The 22,535-nt window shown below is 36.5% G+C and overlaps 1 pseudogene; it reads left to right on the top strand.

Annotated features, from left to right (window-relative positions):
* Positions 1 to 22,535, top strand: part of LOC105724160 (dihydroxyacetone phosphate acyltransferase-like) — a 99,959-nt pseudogene that overhangs the window by 15,050 nt on the left and 62,374 nt on the right.

The following is a 22,535-nucleotide window of genomic DNA, read 5'->3' as shown; positions in this document are numbered from 1 at the left end:
CTAAGCTCATATGTGAATGAATAACAACTAGTAACATTAATAACTATCCTGTTTCCCACATAAAGTCTCATTCCTCTCCTCTTATTTAGAAGACTGCTTTTACAAAGGTGACATTAGCACAATTATACTTTTTGAAATAGTCAGAACATATGTGTCTGAGATTTGAATTATTCATGATTTAAGATCTTTCAGCAGTTGTAATCCCTTTGTATTCTTAATGACAGATACAATTACTTGACCTTTCCGTTGCCTTAGTTTTCATATGGGCCCTTATGTCTATTATTGCTCTTCCCTGATTCTAGAACTTGATATTCATTCCTTCATGGCTAGATGTTGAAATAGATCTCCCTGCATCTAGATTCTTCCTGCCTAGCGTACCCATTGCATTAGCATTAGAGTTTTCTTTCTAGGATAGCATTTAGCAGCATCGGCTTTAGAATTAGCCATAGGTGTGAGTCCAGCTCTACCTTGTTCTAGTTGTGAATCTAAAATACCTTGCATAACCTCCCTGGGTCTCAGTTTCCAATTTGGGGAAATTGGGCTAATAATGATACATAATTCAGAGGACTAAAAGGATTAGCCCAGATCATGTAGATGTAACTTTTATCATACGTAGTGCCTGATATACTTTAGGTATTTATCCCCACCTAAATCTCATGTTGAATTGTAATCCCTAGAGTCGGAGCTGGGGCCTGGTGGGAAGCATCAGGATCATGGCCGCTTATCCCTCATGGCAGCTTGGTGCTGCCTTAGTGATAGTGAGTGAGTTCTCATGAGATCTGATGGTTTAAAAGTGTGTGGTAGCTCCCCCTTTACTCTCTCTCTTGCTTTCACCATGTGATGTGCAAGTTCCCATTTCACCTTTTGCCATGAGTAAAAGCTTCCTGAACTCTCATCTGAAGCCATGTTTCCTGCACAGCCTGCAGAACCATGAGCCAACTAAATCTCTTTTCTTTAGAAATTATCCAGTCTGAGGCATCCAGTGCCTGTCACTAGTATTTGCCTAGTATATGCTCAAAACTAGAAGTAGTATTATATTCATATTTCAGCACAACTCTCTCTGCCAGGAGATGATGGATTTCTTGAGAAGACAGAGGATATTTTTGTTTCTGTTTTGTTTTCTTTAGCCTTACTATATAGGGTAGAGCTGATATAGAATAAAATCTCCATATGTGATTTTACTTTAACGACATGTAATTTGACTGAATTACATGGTGAGGTCCACCTCACCATTCTGTATGTCTGTACTTAATTCTACCGATGAAACTGCCTTTGCAAAAATCATGACAGTGAGAGAACCCTGACATGGCTGACTCCATCTTGCTTCCAGCCTCACAGGCTGGCTGTCTTTGCTCATTCCTGGGCATGAGCCAAGCCAACTTAGGGACATATTTAGTTTATAGTTTAAATGATAATAGCCCTTCCCCAAAACTAAACCACCCTTGTAAAACTAATGAAAGGTCACTAGGTTAGGAAGTGGAGAGGGGCCTGAATTCTGCTAAGATATAGGTTTAGTTAAATAATCACCAGCCATTATTTTGGAAGTCATAAGATTTATAACTTCTTCAGGTTCTGCTGTAATTAACCTTAGACTGGCCTTTTGAAATGCCTTCAAGCTTTTGCATTTCTGATGACTGAATGGTCCAACCAGTATCTGTCATTGCCTCTACCAGTCCTGCAGCCCCCACTCAGAAGCAGACTCAACCAGGAGTACCATTTTTCACACCCCTATGATTCCATCCCCAACCAATCAGCAGCACCCATACCCTAGGCTCTGCCCATCAAACTATCTTTGAAGATTACCTAACCTCCAAGCCTTCTACAAGATTAATTTCAGTAATAACTCTGTCTCCCGCATACTGTGGCCAACCTCATGTTAATTAAACTCTTGCTTTAACTGCAATGCCATGGTCTCAGTGGATTGATTTTATCTGTGCAGTGAGAAGGAAGAGCCCATAAGGTGGTTACCCTGATACTGCATCCTCATGGCATTTATTACTGCCTCCTCTTGTGGTTCCCTCTATTTGGCGATCCCAGTTCTGATCATATCATTGTCACTGAGATTTATTCTATGACTTATATGGGATAGTTAATGATACCCTTTAAATCTTTTCAATATGTTCTAACACTCAATCACCACACATAGCCACTTAAGTGGAACTGAATGTGTTGCTTAATTTTACCCAATTCACAGTTGTTTGTTTTTTCAACAACTTGTAGCTTATAAGTTTGAGTCCTACATCAGCCATGGCCTTTGCTAGTCTTCTTCTCATCTGTAGAATTTATTTTAGCATGCTAATTAATGCCCAGAAATAGAATTATTTATGCAATATATGCATCACTCAAAAAAATGGCTGCTTTTCTCATAAACCCAAATGATAGGAAATTCATACTCTCCTAAGACTTCCCCTTCCTTATTACTACTTAGAAAGTTTTCCTTTGCTAAGCTGATTTCTACCTTCAAGAAGCTTTATTCCCATAGTTCCAATTCTATCACTTAGATCCAATAAAGGTATGCCTAGTTCACTTCCCAATAGAAGCTTTCAACAATTTAAAGATAGCTCTTGCTTACTATCTGAGGCTGTTTCATTGAGAAAGCAATTGCTTCTTTCACCTACACTTTTTGGACCTTAGTCTTGTATTTTCTAAATGATAATCACTAGACAAATTTAGTTTTTCTGTGTCCTTGTAAATGACCCAAACCCAGACCCAATAGTAGTGTGGTCTGTCCAACATGAAAAGGTTTTGCCAAATATTCTCTGGGTACCAAACTTCCTAATCAATTTTAGACTAATTTAGTAATCCATTAGTATTGATTTTTGCTGAAATTACCATTAACTGGAACGTTAACACTTTTTATTATTTGCTTCTGATATTCATTCACCCCTCTCCTACCTTGAAATCACCAGATTGTTTTAGCAGACATATGTTTTGCCCTATTAAATTTTATTGCTAATTTCTGACTCACTCTTTCAGCATAATGCCAAAATATTTTTGGATCTTGATTTTATCAGTATCTGAAATATAGTCATTTTCCTCCTTAGGCTCCCAACCACTTACCATCCACCTCTGGAATTACTTGTCCTTCCAGCTACCTGGTAGCCAAGCTCATTAATATTCATAGCATTTCTAAAATGACAACACCTCTTCTGAAACATCTCTCACTTTCAAAATAAAATATACTTGGTGATTTTCAGATTTCAAGATATTAAGGAGAATGTCTAATTTAAAAACATATATGCATATAATCTTACATCTGAATGCTTTATTACCATGTTTACACCATGATTTCTTTCATGTACTTCAAAAATATTTATATGAGTACAAATTCGTTTTTTTATTTTCATCGTAAATATAACAGAAGGAAGATACGTATTGTATAAGAATATACTAATTGTCACTTTTCTTTCTAAAATTGTTTTAAGTATTCAAATATAAAAATTATTTGTATTCTTGACTAATTTTATTTTTATCATTACTATAGTCTCCATAACTTATAAGAGCCTGAATTTCAATTGGTAAAAATTTTCTGAGATAGTATGTTTTAAAATGTATAGAAACCCAGGTCTTCTGAGGTGGTGGTGGTGGTGTGTAAATCCAAACAGTAGAGGAGAAAAAAGCATAACAAGAAATTCTCTATTGGCTTTGCATTCGCCTTGGCTTGTTTCAGAATGAGCTTATTTTAGACTCTATCTCTTCCCTTCACTTTCTCTACAACACGTTGTATCTTCTTTACCTCCCTTGCATAACTTGAGCTAAAATCAATAACAAAGATCTCCTTTATAATGCCAATGGGTTCCTAACCAATGTCTTTAAGACTCTACCACCTCAACTTGGGAAATTAAACAGAAGTTTATAAGTTAAAATCTTATTTTCATGCCTCTGCTCTATTACTCACAGAAAACAATTACAACAAATATCTAATTACTGAACTCTGAAATAAAGTCTCTGTGATTTGACACCCCCACCCCAAAACAAGTCCTCCCCCGTGTCATTTTTTAGAACTACTCATAGTTCAACTTAGTAGCCTGTTTTTTTTATACCCACTAATTCCTTTGCTCCCATTGGAAATGCCGTTGGTTTTCCCATTCATGTCCGTTTCTTATTTTCCTATTGGGCTTACAATTATCACTATTTCAAACTAATGGGTATAGTTATTTTAGAGAACTTTCACATTTACAGAAAAATTGAGCAGGAAGTACAGAGATTTTCCATATACTCTCTCCTAACCCTCTGCCGTAGAGTTTCCCTCACTATTAACATCTTGCATTCATATAGTACATTGTTTACAGTTGACAAACCCAATATGGATGCAGTATTAACTAAAGTCCTTAGTGTTTATTAGGTTTCACTCTTTGTGTTATTGTTCTATGGATTTTGACAAATGGGTAATATCATCTGTTCGCTGTTAGAGTATAATACCAAATAGTTTCAGTGCCTCCGAAATCATGTTATACACCTATCCATCAAAACCCTGGCACAATTGATCTATAATTTAATATTTTTCAAAATGTCATATAGTTAAAATTACACAGTGTGTGGTTTTTTTTTGATTGGCTTCTTTCTCTTAGTAGGTTTCTTTCTTGTCTTTTCATGGTTTTATAGATCATTTCTTTTTAGTGCTGAATAATGTTCTCTTGTCTGAATGTACTACAGTTTATCCATTCACCTACTGAAAGACAGCTTGGTTGCTTCCAAATTTTGGCAATTTGGCTGCTGTGAGCAGTCATATGCAAGATTTTGTGTGGGCAAAAGTTTCAACTCATTTGGGCAAATATCTAGAATTGCAATTGCTAGATTGTATTGGTAAGACTACGTTAGACTTTGTAAAACATTACCAAAATTTCTCCCAAAGTGGCTAGTTTTTATTTCCACCAACAATAAATGAAAATTCTTGTTTCTCCACATCCTCACCAGCATTTGGTATTGACACGTTGTGATTTTTAGCCATTATAATAGATGCACAGTGGTATTTTGCTATTGCTTTAATTTGTAATTCTCTAATGACACATGGAGGCTAGCATGTTTTCATATCCCTATTTTGTCATTCTTATATCATCTTTGGTGAGGTATTTGTTCAGATAGTTTGCTTCTTTTAAATTGATGCATTTTTTTTCTAATTGTTGTTACAAACACCTTTTTTAAAAAATAATTTTATTTATTTATTTTTTTTAATTTATTTATTTTGAGATGAGGCCTAACCATGTTGCCAAGGCTGTTCTCAAAATCTTGGACTCAAGTGAGACTCCTACCTTGGCCTCCCAAACTGCTGGGGTTTCACACATGAGCCACTGCACCTCAAACATCATTTATAAAATAAAAATTTCAAGAAAATCCTCTTAAAGCATTGCTTATTCCCATCAGTCATAGTAGTCTGTCATTCCTTGGATAGCTCTTTAAATTGTATACCTAATTCTATGAAAATGCTTGTAATAACGAATCGAAATGAGCTACTTACATATTTTCTCCTCTTATAGATGATTGTAAAGGCTTTCAAAACAGAAACATATCTGTATCCCCAGCCATGTGCGTTTCCAGGCACAGGAGAAGCATTCAATAAATGATTTTGAATGGATGAATTCAGCTAACACAGTCTCTAGAGCCAGTTGTCTAAGTCATTGTCTAAAATAAATGGTAAAGTTTCTTATTTCAAAAACAGAACAATAACAATTGAAGGCTTTTCAGAATAATAAAACATTTGAAGGAGGTAACTAATCTATCAGACATTTAAAAAAAATATTTGATTCTTTGTTCCTAGTACGTCCTATGGTTTCTCAACACTTAAAATGCCAAGGAGTTAGCTAGCTATATCATTTTCATAAAATCCATTCCCTTTTACATGAACTCTTTACCAACGAATAAACGAATGTCTAAGCACTTATTGATCATTTTCAGGTAGTCAGTAATCAATTCTAATGGGAAGAGAAAGACAGTGGTGGCATTATTTTCACTTCTTAAATGGACCCAAATTCATTGAACATCTTAAAGAAAAAATTATCATCATTTACTTATTATTATTATTATTATTTGAGTCAGTGGTACAGTTTGGCTGTGTCCCTACTGATATTTCCACTTGAATTGTATCTCCCAGAATTCCCACATGTTGTGGGAGGAAGCCAGGGTGAGGTAATTGAATCATGAGGTAATAGCACAGTCTTTCCAGTGCTATTCTTGTGATAGTGAAAAAGTCTCACAAGATCTGATGGTTGTATCAGGGGTTTCCACTTTTGCTTCTTCCTCATTTATCTCCTGCCACTACCATGTAAGAAGTGCCTTTAGCCTCACACCATGATTCTGAGGCCTCCCCACCAATGTGGAACCATAAGTCCAATTAAACCTCCTTTTGTTCCCAGTTTTGGGTGTGTCAGCAGCATGAAAAGGAACTAATACAATAAATTGGTACCCGTAGAGTGGGGTGCTGCTGAAAAGACACTGGAAAATGTGGAAGCGGTTTTGGAATTGGGTAACAGGCAGAGGTTGGAATAGTTTGAAGAGCTCAGAAGAATAAAGGAAAATGTAGGAAAGTTTAGAACCTCCTAGAGACTTGTTGAATGATTTTGACAAAACTGCTGATAGTGATATGAACGATAAAATTCAGGTTGAGGTGGTCTCAGATGGAGATAAGGAACTTGTTAGGAACTAGAGCAAGGGAGACCCTCGTTATGTCTCAGCAAAGAAACTGGTGGCATTTTGCCTCTGCCCTAGAGATTTGTGGAACTTTGAACTTGGGAGAGATGATTTAGGGTATCTGGCAGAGGAAATTTCTAAGCAGCAAAACATTCAAAAGATGACTTGTGTGCTGTTAAAAGCATTCTGCTTTAAAAGGGAAAAGGAGCATAAAAGTTCATGAAATTCATAGAAAAGAAAAACCCTTTTTTAAGGAGAAATTTAAGCTGGCTGCAGAAATTTGCATAAGTAGCAAGAAGCCTAATGTTAACCCTCAAGACCACGGGGAAAATGGCCCAAGGCCATGTCAGAGACCTTCACAGCAGCCCCTTACATCACAGGCCTGGAAGCCTAGGAGGAAAAAGTGGTTGTGTGGGTCAGGCCCAGGGTCCCCTGGTTGTATGCAGCCTAGGGACTTGGTGTTCTGTGTCCCAGCTGCTCCAGCAATGGCTGACAGGGGTGAATGTAGAACTCAGGCAGTGGCTTCAGAGGGTACAAGTCCCAAGCCTCAGCAGCTTCAAGTGCTGTTGAGCTTGCAGTGCACAGAAGTCAATAACTAAGGTTTGGGAACCTCTGCTTTGATATCAGATGTACGTAAATGCCTGGATGCCCAGGCAAAAGTTTGCTGCAGGGACAGGGCCCTCATGGAGAATCTCTATTAGGACAGTGCAGAAAGGAAATGTAGTGTCAGAGCCCCCACACAGAGTCCCTACTGGGGCACTGCCTAGTAGAGTTGTGAGAAGAGGGCCACTGTCCTCCAGACCCCAGAATGGTAGATCCACTGACAGCTTGCACCATGAGCCTGGAAAAGCTGCAGACACTCAATGCCAACCCATGAAAGCAGTCAGGAGGGGAGCTGTACCTGCAAAGCCACTGGGGCAGAGCTGCCCAAGATCCTGGGGACACACCTTTTGCATAATCCTGACCTGGATGTGAAACTTGGAGTCAAAGAAATCATTTTGGAGCTTTAAAATTTGACGGCCCCGCTGGATTTCGGACTTGCATGGGCCCTGTAACCCTTTATTTTGGCCAAGTTCTCCCACTTGGAACAGTTGTGTTTGCCCAAAACCCATACTCCCATTGTATCTAGGAAGTAACTAGCTTGCTTTTAATTTTGAAGGCTCATAAGCAGGAGGGACTTGCATTGTCTCAGAGGAGACTTTGAGCCGTGGACTTTTGGGTTAGTGCTGAAATGAGTTAAGACTTTGCAGGATGCTGGGAAGGCATGATTGGTTTTGAGATGTGAGGACATGAGATTTGGAGGGGCCAGGGGTGAAATGATTTGCTTTGTCTGTATCCCCACCAAAATCTCAACCTGAATTGTATCTCCCAGAATTCCCACATATTGTAGGAGGGACCCAGGGGAGTTAATTGAATCATGGTGGCCTATCTTTCCTGTGCTATTCTCACGATAGTGAGTAAGTCTCACAAGATTTGATGGGTTTATCAGGAGTTTCCACTTTTGCTTCTTCCTTATTTTTCTGTTGCCACTGCCATGATTCTGAGGCCTCCTCAGCCATGTGGAACTGTAAGTCCAGTTAAACCTCTTTTTGTTCCCAGTTTCTGGTGTGTCTTTATCAGCAGCGTGAAAATGAACTAATACAGACAGGGTCTTCCTCTGTCACCCAGGCTGGAATGCACTAGCATGGTTATAGCTCACTGCAACCTAAACTTCCCAGGCTCAAGCGATTGTCCCACCTCAGCCCCTCAAGCAGCTAGGGCAACAGGTGTTTACCACCACACCCAGATAATTTTAAAATTTTTTGTAGAGACAGGGTCTTTTCATGTTGCCAAGGCTGGTCACAAACTCTTGGGATCAAGTAATCAAACGTGTGTGTGTATCTGTGTGTGTATGTGTTCATTTATAATTTGAGAGGATGGGAAGGTGAAGATGAATTTAGCAATATCTGGTACAACTGAGAAGGTATATACTTTTATCTGACCTAGAATTCACGTCTAGGTATTCATTTTTTGAAAATGATCACACACTTGAATGCAACTGCCTATGAGATATCACTTTTAATTGCAAAATACAGGGAATAACCTAAATGATCATCAATACAGTCATATGGCGGAATGCTCTACAATAGATAACATAAATAATACAGGTTGCACGAGCATCATGAACAGAGCTCACAAACAATGTTAGGCAAGTTAGAATGTGCAAAATGGTAGAATTTATATAAATTAAAAATTCATATATTTAGTCTTTATACAAACACAAATTATAAAGTATATGTTAAAAATAGACTGGCAGTAGAGGATTCTGGAAAGATGGTAAAGTAGAAAGCTCCAGAAATCTGTCACCCCACCTATATAACAATTGGACTGGCAGAATCTGTCTAATGTAACTATTTTGGAACTGGAGTATATTGAAAGATCCCAACTTTCAGAGGAAGACTTGAATGATACATTATGGTTAATTTCAGTCAATTCCAGCCCCTGGGGAAAGGTAGATTTTTTCAAATTAAAAACAGGGTACAGTTTGTGGAAAAGGTTGCTGACAAAGCAACACGTAGGGCTCATTACAGAGACAAGGTGAGACCATGTGGTATCAAACCTCATTTTGTTTAAAATTAGCCTGTGCATCTTAGGGCACTGTCATGGAGGGTAAAGGTTATTTCCCTTTTAGCTACCTAAAACCACCATGTGGGACTTTTCAGATCCTTAGCAGAGCATATATGTCTAAGTACTGATTCCAAATTCCTCTAGTCTTCCAAATCCCGTCCTTTCTCCCTAGGGCATATTGCCCGTTCTTTTCAGCCAAGCTATCCTTCAGCATTCTGGGCTGCATGAGTGCAGCTCAAATGTAATGCCAAACAAATCAACAGAATAGCTGTCAGGCCTTCACTGGAAACAATATTAGCCTTGTCTGTTCATACTGAGAGCAGAATGGAAGTGACACAAATAAAATGTAATGGGATAAAATATATTGCTCAATGTACAGTAACAAGGAACTATTGGTTGACAATTTTTTTTCTCTCTCCTCACTACATTTCAATACATTTTCTCCAGGATTTCTACATAGTGTTAGTTAACAGAGTGCCTATATCAGTGTCAAAGACATAGTTGGAGGACAATAAATGTACTTTTAATAAATGAATCGATGAATTAAATCAGATTCAATGAATTGGTTATAGAATTTGTACTAAAATTATATGCAGAATCCCAAAGTTAAAAACAAAACAAAATAAAACACTTTGCTTAAAATCCATTGGAAGGCCAGGCACAGTGGCTCATGTTTGTAATCTTAGCACATTGAGAGGCTGAGGCAGGAGGATTACTTGAGCCCAGAAGTTCGAGGCTACAGCCAGTCATGATGGTGCCACTGCACTCCAGCCTGGGTGGCAGAGGGAGACCCTGTCGCATAAAATAAATCAATAAAAGTAAAAACCATCTTGTACACCTATTTTCCCTAATAATAAATTCTTTCCACTAGGTTCCTCATGTGTACTTATTTTGATGCTGGTTTAATAGAAAATGTATTACCACATGAATCACTTAATTCCAGTGATATACCATGCCAAATATCTGAAAGTTTCTTACACTAAAGTGTAATCATGGCCCTTGCACTGAACCCATCAGAGATGGATTGTGGGAATTACATAAATATGAAGATGATCACATAAGTCAATACTATTGCATTTGGATCTATGGCAAGCCTATACGCCCAGAGGATTAATAACATATGATGCATTTTTAAATAACAGAATGTCACGCCTTTACATCTACAATTTTATTTCCTCAATGTAGCTTTTTTCTGTTTCAATAAATTGCATTCTCTAAGTTTAAAAAGCAGGTGAAAGTCAGAGGAATTGATAGGTATTTTTGGAAGTCCAATATGTCTGTGGTACTGCTTTGCATTTCATGCACAAAACCTCTTTTCATCTTTCCAATAAAGTAGGAACTGCTATTAATTCCACTCTCAGAGGAAACGTGTAGGAAATTTAAGAATCACGTTCAAGGTCACACAGCAAGTGCATTGTGGAGCTGGCACTTGAACTTGTGTCTATCAGGCTAGAAAGTCCATTCTTTATTCCTGAGTTCACCACCTTCCAGCTATGTTTATCATTTATTTCCTAAACTGCTCAGGAATAAAAAAAATCCACAGATATTCTTGGCAAAGAATTCACTTGCTAAAACACACATGACATTGGTTCTTCTCTAACATTTAACATTTGTGATACTGTTTGCCGAACAGAGAGAAATGCTAAGACTCGAGACCAAATGTTTACTGAGCAGATTATTCTTGATGGCCTTCTGCTTAAAAGTTTAAAATTAAAAATAGAACACTACTCACTATTTGTCCCCTGCCAAACTGTGTGGGAGCAGCAACACAGATTGCAGGGCAAGGCTTCGAAAGCTCTAAGCTCAGCAATACATCTTCCTTTGCCCCCAGTGTTAATATCCTCTCTCCTTTTCTTTCAGGACAGAAAATGGTAACTAATAGCTTTAATAGCTGCCACTTCCATCACTTTAACTGCGAATAAACTCAGTTTTTCTTTCACCCTTCAGAATCTACAGACCACAGATGGCCACCTACGGCTCTGTGGAGTCCTGGAACTGTTACTTTGAGGGAATTACCACCGTGCTTCCCAAAATATGTCTTATCACAAAAATGATAAATGCTGGTACAGGAGCAAAGATGGGACTTAGGAGACTGTAATTATGTCCCTCAGTTCTCTGGTTATACTATGGGTTTCTCACCCTGAGGGAATGTGTTTGCAGGTGTATTACGTGGGAAGAGTAAATGCGCGTGTTCTTTTCTCCTTTGTCAGACATCATGGAGGAAGGAAATTTTGCCTGGGGAGGAGGTGGAATGAAGCGAAATATGTCCTTTTCTCTTAATCTGTGTAGCTAAGCAGCAATGTTTGTATTGGTGATGGAGGGCATTGCTGTTGATTTTGAAACAGCAATGCTGTGTGCTGGTTAGGTAGGAGGGGAATTCTGGAACAAACTGTGAATACGGAAGACGGAGCTGAGTTTTATTTCCACCTCCGCCACTTGCTAGCTGAGTGTTCCAAGCCGTGTAATATAGGCTTTTTGAACCTTTGGTTTCCCAGTTGTACATAAGATGGTTTTAGCCTACCTTGCTAAAGGTGGGCTAAAACCCTACCTTTAGCCTGCCCTAAGAATGGGGTTGCCAGATTTAGCAAATAAAAATGCATGGTACTTAGTTAAATTAGAATTTTAAATGAAAACGTTTTTTCAATGGAAGGAAGTATTCACCTAATACTACATAGGGCATACTTATACTGTATATACTGTATACTATGTAAAATATATGCTTGTACACTATATACTATATATATATATTTTTTTATCTGAAATTCAGATCAAACTTGGTGTCTTGTATTTTATGTGCCAGTCTACTAGAGAAGTTAATAAAGCACCCATTAGCACAATACTTGACACAGATTTGGTACTCACCAGAATTTACTTTCTTTTCCAGTTTCTGCATTTTAGTTTCATGTTCCAAACAAGAGCTCATTTTTTTAACTGTCAAAATTGAATTGTGTTTCCCTGAAGCCACAAAACAGTAAAATATCAAATGTTCTCTTTGATGAGGGCACTAGCTAAGGAATTTCTGCTCCCTGCCACTAAAGATTCTAGGGAAGTTCAGTGTACCGAGGTTGAATCTCTTTCAATAACTGACTTCGGAAGTAAATTAGTTTGTCAACTATAGAAATAAGTATTGCTTGAGTTTATGTGGCATCATTTTCAGTGGAGGGACAGATATTTAATTTCATGATAATGCCTTTGGCTATGCAGCAAAGAAGAAATAGCAAAGGTAACTCTCATTCCATACCTAGAGAAATTGATGCACTGATTTAATTAGCAAATCATTTGCTCACAAAGACGCAGTCAATCAAAAGGCAGAAACAAAATAAAATCAAAAGTAAATTCTCTTAATTATAATCAAATTTTATTTTTCCATTAGACTTCATAAGAGGACGAGAAGAGAAAAGAAGACAGGATATGTGGAAGTATTTAAAAATCTTCATGTAAAAGGGCAGTACAACAAAACATTGCTTTTATGTGGAAACCAAATATATTTGTCACAATTAAGTCTGTTTTCTATCCTTACAATATTAAAATAAAGAGTAAGTGAGCTGTAGTTAAACAGCATTTAAATTAGATTAATGTGCACAAAGGTTGGTAGTATGAAATGTAGCTCTAATTTCATTTTACAGTTGGATTAAATCCAGCCTTCTATCAATGTGTTATTAAATTCAATTAAAAACATTCCCTCAGCTGCTAAAAATAAACACATTTTCTTAAAAGGATAATTATTAGAAAAGTGTACATTTATTTTTAATGTTTACCTATTAAGTGTAGTAAATACTACAATATGTGCACAATTGATTTATCTACTACCCACAGGCAAATGAATATTAAGCTTTTTTAAATGGCCTGATATTCTAGAAAAGAACAGTTAGAATTCTTTACAGCCCTTAGATAGCAGAATACCTATGCTCTGAGTTTGATATGGAGCTTGACACTTGTCCCCATTTGTATTTAATCTAATTTCTTTTCATTTTTCAAGTTCAAAATAAAGACCGTTTTATTCTTGTAGGAACTATTTTGCAGTACACTAAAAGTAAATATATAAGATGAGCAACATATAACCTCAATTGGCTTAGAATCAGTCTCTACTTATGTTCAAGAGAAAGTGAATATATCTAAACATATAAAAATATTTGGAGCAAATCTATTTTATTTTGGAGTTGGCATCATTAACTGAGATATTAAAATACTGGCCATGCTTTTGGGCCAGAAATCTGCAATTATGCTTCCTGGCATTTTTGGAATTCTCCTTCATCCAGATCTTTCAAAGAAATAGAATATTCATTGATGTTCTATTAATGCCAAATAATTGTTTTCAGAATTGTGTTTTTTTCAACCTAAATATTTCACCTTTTTGTTTTTCTAAAGGCAGTGTGAGGTCCACAGGAGGAAGTCTATAGCTTTCATCTTGATTTATAGAGATGATGATAAAAGTTTAGTCTCACAGCTTGTTCCCCACTCATCTGGTAGAATGCAGCCTACAGCATATGTTCAAAGACAGGTTTTCCATAGCTGAATGTAGTTTGATTTTGGTAAACATAGCCTACAGTAGGAACATATTGAATTTAGGTTCAATTGCACAGGAAAGAAAAGTAAGAATATTCCAATATGCAATATATTTTCCAATTAGTTTTATACCTAAGATATTTGTCTCATTTCACCCAGCCCCCCAATCCTTAGGAAGTTAAACTCACAGCACACAATGGTCAATATACACTAGAAACATATTGATGAAATATTTAGCCTAAATGTAAATGTTATGACATTATTTCATTCAGAAAATGATTTTCTTGAATGCTTTATTCATGATAAATTCTGTGATAAGGATGAGGTCTACACCGTCTCAAATCGTATCAGGTTTATAATCTATTATGAAAAATAGATACATATGCAAATTAAAAATAATAAAGCATGCTATAGTGAAAAAGTGCAGCATACTATGAAGTAATATAACAGAATATTAGGAAAGACTTATTTGGGGAAGGGATATTTATGTGGAGACTCTACAGAATGAGGAATCAGCCAAAGAGTGGAAGAAAGAATGCTCTTGTCAGAAGACTCTGAAAACTTGAATGTTTTTGGCAAAGGAGTATGGTACCAATCAAAGATGAAGCCAGATCTTTCTGAACCTTTGGAAAGTCAATATCAGGGAAATGACAAATTGATTTACATTTTCTCTTTGCTGTGAAGAGAGAATGCACCAAAGTTGCCAAGGAAAGAAGGAAGAGAATCAATACAAAGCTCACTGGAATTGTGTGCTGGTGATGGAGGTGGAGAGAAATGTATTGTTTGGTATATACCTGAGGTCATTATTCTCAGTGGATAAGAGAAAACAAAACAAAACAAAAATCCCAGGCATAAAATTAACTGGAAAACATATTGAATACTGGAATATTTTCACTTACAGAAATATCCTTCCAGTAACCCCAGAGAAGCCTAAAACGCATACTGACAATGAAAACATTAAAGAAGCCCTCTGAAATAAACGACAGTAATTGAAAGATAAAATTAGTATTATATCCTCTGCAAAGGCATTATCTCATATAAACAGGGTAAGCTCTCCTTTCTTCTTAACACATACTTACAAGGCCAACTCTGTACCAATAGTGTAGAGAAATGATGTCCTCTCTTGATGGCCACCCTTACAAGGGCTCCTCATTCATGTTTGACCTTCTCTTGCCTTGCTACTCAGCTCCTTTAAAGTATTTTTCACACAGCAGATGTTCATCATGTGTGTAAACAGGTGAAATAAATGAATGACAGCTTCTATTTCAAATTGATGTGGGGCAAGCAAGCCCCAAAACTGATATTAGCCTGTGAGAGTTCTTGGCTTTGCCCAGGGAAGAATTTAAGAGTGAGATGGTGGTGGTAGACAGCAACCTTTATTGATCCCAAGCTGCTCCTTGTGGAGCAGGGCTAATTTATAGGCTGTGCACTCAGAGTGAGCCCTTGAGGGCTGTTGGCTATATGTATTTATACCCATTTTAAACTGCATGCAAATTAAGGGGAGGGTTATCCAGAAATCTCTGAAAAAGGGGCAATAACTTTTAGATGGCTGCCATGGAATGGGGCAGTAACTTTCAGGTCATTGACATGGTATTTGTAAACTGTTGTGGCGCTGGTGGGAGTGTCTCATGCTGATGAGTAAGAAGGAAAACTAAAGGTTGCTTTCCTTGCCATGTGTTGGTTCTGACCAGTTTCTTTACTTTGTCCTGTCTGAATCTGGAAATGAGCCCTGTAGGTCTCCTACCCTCAAAATAACTGGAATGAATGTGGTTTAATGTAGTTGTTACAAAACAGTCCCACTAAGACATGTAAGATAGAAACCCACCCATTTCTGTATTCACCCTAAATTAGGATGAATGTTATTCTACAGGAGAATCCCAAGCACAGCTACAAAACAGATATGGCTAAAGTGACTACATGGGAACCTGACAGAAGATGTCAATGAGATGCTGGTAATGGTCAAAATGGAGCATCATTGTGAAAAAAAATCAGTAAAATGCTTGTCTATAACTATAAATGTAAAACAGAGAACATGATGGGAAAGTTATACAGTTATATTTGATATTCTATAGAAATGAAATATTCTAATCCTTAGCAATTGGTAGAATGTTCTTTGCCATTGGTTTGGAGTGATATACCTTGTGATTGCTATAAAGTCTTTTAGGTTATAAAGATGATTAATATATCAAAAATATTCAGGATATAAAGAAATCATAGCAGTGAACTTCAGATGAAAGTTTGTCACTGCCACTTATTTGTAAGGAAGTAACCTATACTGTCTCTCATTCTCCAATACATTTCTGTCTTAGATCCATGGTAAAAGTGATCTGTTTTCAGAGGAATTCCATTCACAGAGAACTAAAGTGTGATTTTAAGTTCTCTAATTATACCTCTCATTTTCACTATCATCTCTAAAAGTATTTTAAGAAGCATGTAAGCCGTGTTGTTTAATTTTGTTCATTTGATTTTACAGATTAAACACAAAGTCGAATAAGAGTGAGATGGGGTCACTGTTTTTCACACACAAAATAATTTTTTTGTCATAAGCATTTTTAAACTTTAACCTCTTTTCTTTATAGTATCAAGTAAAATAAAGATCACTGTAGGTATTTATGTAATTTTACAAGCACTTATTTTTAGGCAAAAATGGAAATATTAATGAATTTAAGCTGAATTGACTGATGTGCAAATATCCATAGTTCCCTTAGGAATGTTTATTTAGTGGTGTCAGTGGAAACAATCAGGTAGTTTGGAATGACTTAAATTGAAAATTGAGATTATGTGAGCTTTTCACAGTTTAGCATACTGTTGGAATATCCTTTTATTCTCTGATTGAGCCACCAAGTGTCATCTCTTTAGAGCACCGTTGGTTATCCAATTAAACCCTCTGGTTTTACAAATGGCACTAGTAGTGTGATATCTCTGTTAAAGTGATTTGAAACACACACACAGACACACACACACATTTTTTCACAGTATATGTACACTGACACCAAGACAAATTCCCTTTGTAGATCACCTTGTAGTGGTTATTTCTACCCTTGGAAAGACACAGAATGGGCAAGTAAGGTCAGCTGGAAGTCATGTATCAATATTTTGAAAAATATCAGGTAAACATTAGGTTGTGCTAAGAACTAATAATCTCCTGGAGGAAAACAAGAGAGAACATGGCAATGTGTAGCAATAAAATTTACATCAGAGCATTAGTGGGTTCAGGAGGGGAAGTAGTCAAAACTATAGACATGGACGTTATTTATGAATGTCCCTGTCACTAATAAAAAGTTTTAGGGATGCACTGGCCATCACAAAAGGCACATTTGGCCCAAAGAGGGTCAGATTGTGTTTGCATTTGTTTGGTACTATCCTCCACATCTAACCAACCATCTGCAGAGCTGTAATCTCACTTTCTGCCAGCCACTAAACCAAGCCCTGAATTATTGGGTTTTCTCTTTCTCCTGATCTTTTAGTATACAAAGAAGGATCTCTTAGTATCCACGTTCTCATTTCCAAATACGAGGAAGATTTTTTTTAACAATGATGCTCCATTTTGACCATTAGATACTAGTGATGGAAAGAATTTCGGAAATTTTGTTTATCTTCTAGAGACTACATAGCTCAGGAGTAACTCTGCCATTGCCCAAATAAACTCTAAAAGCCTCTGTAAAATAGCACTAGAGATAATTTATGATTCCTAACAATTGCACGTGAAAACTCATTAGAAAGAAGCTAAGCATTAAAAGCTATTTCTACCCTCTCTTTTATCGAGGTCTTGGTCATCAGTAGCGGTCCAGTCTTTAAACAAGCGAGAGTGAGAAACTCTGACAATGCTTCTTACTGTGCTAGCTCCTGGGGTACAAAAGAAAGTAATTCAAATGTGGCTCCTTTCCCAGGGGCCTTAGGTTATGGTTCTCTTACATTTATTTCCACTATTTGCCATTTTTGTTTTGTTTTGTTTTGCTTGTGTAACAGCCATTTCCTTATTTTTCCTACCCCTTAACAAAATTATCATCCTTAACTTTTCCTCTGTCTGGCTCCTTCATCAACATTACCAATATAAATTAAGATTCATTCGTAAAAGAAAATGGCAATATCAGGTGGTCAACAACCAGAGGCAGTGGAACTCATGTAGAGTTAATGGTATCGGGCTACCCAAGCAGGTATTGAATAGTGCACCCATGTGCAGAGAGGGAATAAAAAAGAAGTAAAAAGTGTGAAGGATCTGTTAAAACACAATTGCAAGCAACGTGCAGTAACTGTGAGTGGCTGAAAAATCACAGTGGTTTAATAGACCTGCTGGGCATATCTAAGGAGAGGAGTGATGTTTTTTCTTTGAATAAAGTAGTTGCCTATGCCTAAAGCTCTGTGGGGTTTCGGGACTGGGACTAAGGATCAAACTAACCACTTAGATCCTGCTCTGGATGAAAAAAATAAAGCTGTATTTATTGTTACATTCAGCCACAAGTAATAATCAACAGCAGGAGTAACAGCAACAGTAAGAAGAGAAATAACTGTGATGGATCACTTTTTTAGGAAAAACATCTTACTGTGAATTGATAAAAATGCATTATCTATGTATACTTTACATATTAGTATTAAAGAAAACACTTCTGTTAAGAAGAACAGAATTCATAGTGGCCTATGCTAACAGAAGAATGAATTGTCTCATGTAGTTGGAAGCTTTCAGGGATGGCTGATTCCAGGCACTTAATCAGTTGCCATCAGAACTCAGACTCTTTCACTCCCCTCTCTTCAATGGGGGCTCCATCCAAAGACAGACTTCATTCACACCAGCAGAAGCTACAGGCAGTTGCAGATGTCAAACCTATCTTCTTAGTAAGCCCTAAAGAGAACATCTTTCTCCAATTCTTTTAATCAAAAGTGTAGCAGTTGAGTTTCAATACAGCTGATGATTTCTCAAGTCACCTAGTTTTTAAATACAGAGCTAGAATTTGAACTGAGGCTCATTTTATTCTAAAGGAATTTTTAAGGAAAAAACCAACTAACATCTATACTCCAGCTAAACTAAGTAAAACAATGTTTAGCTACATATTAACTACAAAACAAAAGTAGTTTTATGGTGTTTTCAAAACTGTTGTTTTGAAACAGTTTTGAAAAATTATTATAAAGTGAATAACATTTTGGTAATGTTATGCTTATGAAGACATTTATAGATGAGGCAGAAAAATTAATCTATATTCTAAGGTAAAAAAGACTACTTATTGACAATTAGTAATATGTTTATGTTTGTACAAATCAACATATTGGTTTAAAGGTGTAGAAAAGATAAGTATTTTTAAAATAGATTTCACATTTAAAGAAAACGGAATCATATTTTGTCTCAAAATGCCTTAAATTGAGTGGCTGGATTTGAATGTCAAAATGCTGACCTTCCTGGGAAATGCCAGAAATAAAATTGTTAGAATGTGACTCTTTTTGCCTTGTATTGCACAGTATTCAATCCTTTCTCTCCTCCCCATCTTCTTGGTGGCCAATGTGAGAGAATATTTGACATGTGAAAAATAACCTTTTTTTTCCCCTCTTCCTGATGGTGTTACCATATGGCTTTAGCATTTGGTTCCATCCTTTTCACCCTCCTACTATTTATTTATTTTAATCACTACTCGTGATTAGTATAAAGAAGGACTCTGGGAGTCTATTCCTGGCTGTATTCTCACTCACAGTTTGGCCCTAGATCATTCAATTTCTCTTAGCTGCAGAGTCTTCAATCTTTAAATGAGCATAATGTTACTCACCAGTTGAATGAAATTCTTAAAAAATGGTAGTTTCTTATGTTTTAAGAGAGTTTCTATTATCTGTGATTTTTTTTTCTCCCTCAGTTCCAAAACCATCTGTGCCTTCTCATTTATGACCAAGACTTTTTTGAGTTTCAAATCTGCTTAGAGCTGACAAAACACAACATCTGGATTTCAATTCAAGGAGGAAGGCTCATTTGAAAGCTTTTTAATGCCCCTGGACCACAATGAGATCAAATTGAAGAACATTTTTTATGAGTTGAGTGCAAATGAATTAGAAACATGTGGATAAAATTTCTCTTAAACCTCAAAGGGAATTTAAATATTAAGGAAAAGTGCTTTGCAAACTGCTTCTTGGCTTCTGTCAAAGTCAGAACACTTTAAGAAAAAAGAGTTGGTGATATCTACTGAATCCAAAATGTACCCAGCATTTTCTTCTCCAATGTACAAAGAACATTTTGATCTTTGAATAAAAGGCAGTACAACCAAAGATTTGCAAGTTTCATATTCAATAATACTTGGTTTCAAACTAAGTATTATTCCTAAGTTTCATACAGCGTTTTCTTTTTTATTATTGTAGTCTCTGTTTTGTTTAAGAAAAGCCCAGAATACAAATGAATTATATAATTGCATTGATGTGACACAACCTCTCAGCCATTCTCATACTTTATTTTCAAGAGGGGAGGCATGGATTAGTAAATATTTGTTTCAAATTTGTGGTATATAAATATTTTGGTTTCAAGTCAATTATATTTTGTTGGGTTTTCAAAGGCTTCTCTGATTAATGGAAAATAACTCCACCCCCCGCCCGCCCCACCTTGGATACATATTAGTCATTTAAACACTCTCATAGCCATTATTGTCAAAACAACATGTGTGCTTTAGGTGAGGGTGTGTACAGATATATAAAAGCAGTGTTAAGAATACTTCAGCTCACTTCACTGGACCTCGAAGCCTCTCTATACATGGAGGAAGTAATTTTTTCAATTATTTCCAGGGGAAGCTCTGCCATGACCGTGGACCTCAATAGAGTCCCCACAGACAACAGCCCTGAAGAGGGCAGGCTGAGGGGAGCAATTATCAATGTAGGAGCTGCTATTTTTTCCCAATTTCCTGAGTTGCAGCTTAAAATGATCCTTTGCTGGTAGCCTTAAAATCTGGCAGTGATGAGGAGTAATTCTCCCTCTCTGCCCTCTCCTCCAAAAGCCTGGATCTACTCTTATCCTGAGGGCAACCAATGTCATGACATGCCTGTAGCCTTCCTTATCACTGCTGCTGATAACAGATTCCCGCCTGGAGACAGCGCCATGAGTACAATTTGAAATAGTCTCTTCTAGCACAAAATGGTTTTGTAACGCAGACTCTGTAGTTGAGGCAAATATTCACAAATGTGCCAGTGATAGCTCCAGAAGTCACTTGACAAAATTAAGATAAAACATTATTACTGACAAGTTGCTCTTTTTTTTCCTCTACTACATCCTACATTTTAATGTGAAACCTTCAGAGACATCCCTGTACAACCACTCTCTTTATCAAGGCATATGGTTGTTAATGCAAGTGAGAAAAGAAGTCTCACAGACACACTTGTTCTCTGAGAGACCAATGAGAGCTACCATTTAGGAATGGAAAAGAATGAGCCAAAATACATACTCCAAAATTAAAAAAAAACAAAAACAAAAACATAAGATAGTTTTAGAAAATAAACTTGTATTTTCAAGAATACTATAGACACAGGAGGGGAACATCATACACTGGAGCCTGTCAAGGGGTGGGAGGCTGGGGGAGGGCTAGCATTAGGAGAAATACCTAATGTAGTTGATGGGTTGATGGGTGTAGCAAACCACCATTGCACATGTATACCTATGTAGCAAACCCACATGGTCTGCACATGTATCCCAGAACTTAAAGTATAATTTAAAAAAAAGAAAAGAAAGATGTATTTTGTCAATTATAAAGCTGGAATTGAATATGCTGCAGTAAAAGATACAAACAGGTTTGTCTACCCCCTGCTCTACCTGAAGGAAATCTTTAAAGAAGATAAAATCTGCAGATTCACAGCTTCTTACTTATCCATAGTGGAAAATACAAAAAAAAAAAAAAAAAAAATGCTTAGAAAAAAATTCACCATGCAAATGACAACTCTAACAAGGAGAAGCCCTCTACTTCAGTGAGGGCTCAGGAATAAGATGAAACAAGAGAAGAGGTGAGTTTAGAATAAAAGGTCTCATAAAAAGCAGAGAAGTGAAAATGAATCACTCCAGTGGATTTTAGTAAAAGTCATCAATATTGCACGTTTGCTGGAATGTGTGCTGGACAAAGGAACAATTCAAAAATTACAAAGCATTCCTGATCAATTACAGTGCAGTGATGGATTTAACACTTTTCTCAAGACTTCTGGGATGATTCATTTCCTTTTTAATGCTGCCCAGTATATTCATTAAAGGAAATGTTAGGTGTCTTTTTATCTATATTTTAAAAACATTTCTGAAGCTCAAATCTTCACAATATGTGCTTAGTTGTAGTTAATAAGAATAGTGTGTTTTACCCAATCTAGGTGTCAAATTCTAGTGATATCTAATTTCTAACTCCACTCTTAGACTATATTGTCCCTTGTGATTAAGTACAGAAAGGAAATTCTGTCTTTCATGTCAAGACATCTATAGGGTGGTTCTCAATGAATGTTTGTGTTCAAGAGTGAACTTTCATGATTTACTGAAGTCTTACATCTTTTCATGATAATCTATGACATTTTTCATATGTATATATATTCACATTGGCAACTATTTGTCTGCAAATGAGTACTAACAGTCATTTCATGACAAAATGAATAAATAAGTGATAAACAAATATCAACAGGAAAAATGAAAAATCCTAAAAATAGTCTACTTCTGATTTCTGAGCATTATATTTAATAATATGATTTTCCAATTAAAGGTATAAATTACTCAAATTATAGAATAAAATAAGTTAATATTACAAGGCTGAAATCAAAGAACAGATTTATTTGATTGATTTCAAAACCTATGTAAAGATACGGTAGTT

Source organism: Aotus nancymaae, unplaced genomic scaffold, assembly GCF_030222135.1.
Source record: "Aotus nancymaae isolate 86718 unplaced genomic scaffold, 86718_ANA_hifiasm-v0.15.2.pri h1tg000030l, whole genome shotgun sequence".
Lineage (NCBI taxonomy): Eukaryota > Metazoa > Chordata > Mammalia > Primates > Aotidae > Aotus > Aotus nancymaae.
This window is presented reverse-complemented; position numbering and strand designations above follow the sequence as displayed.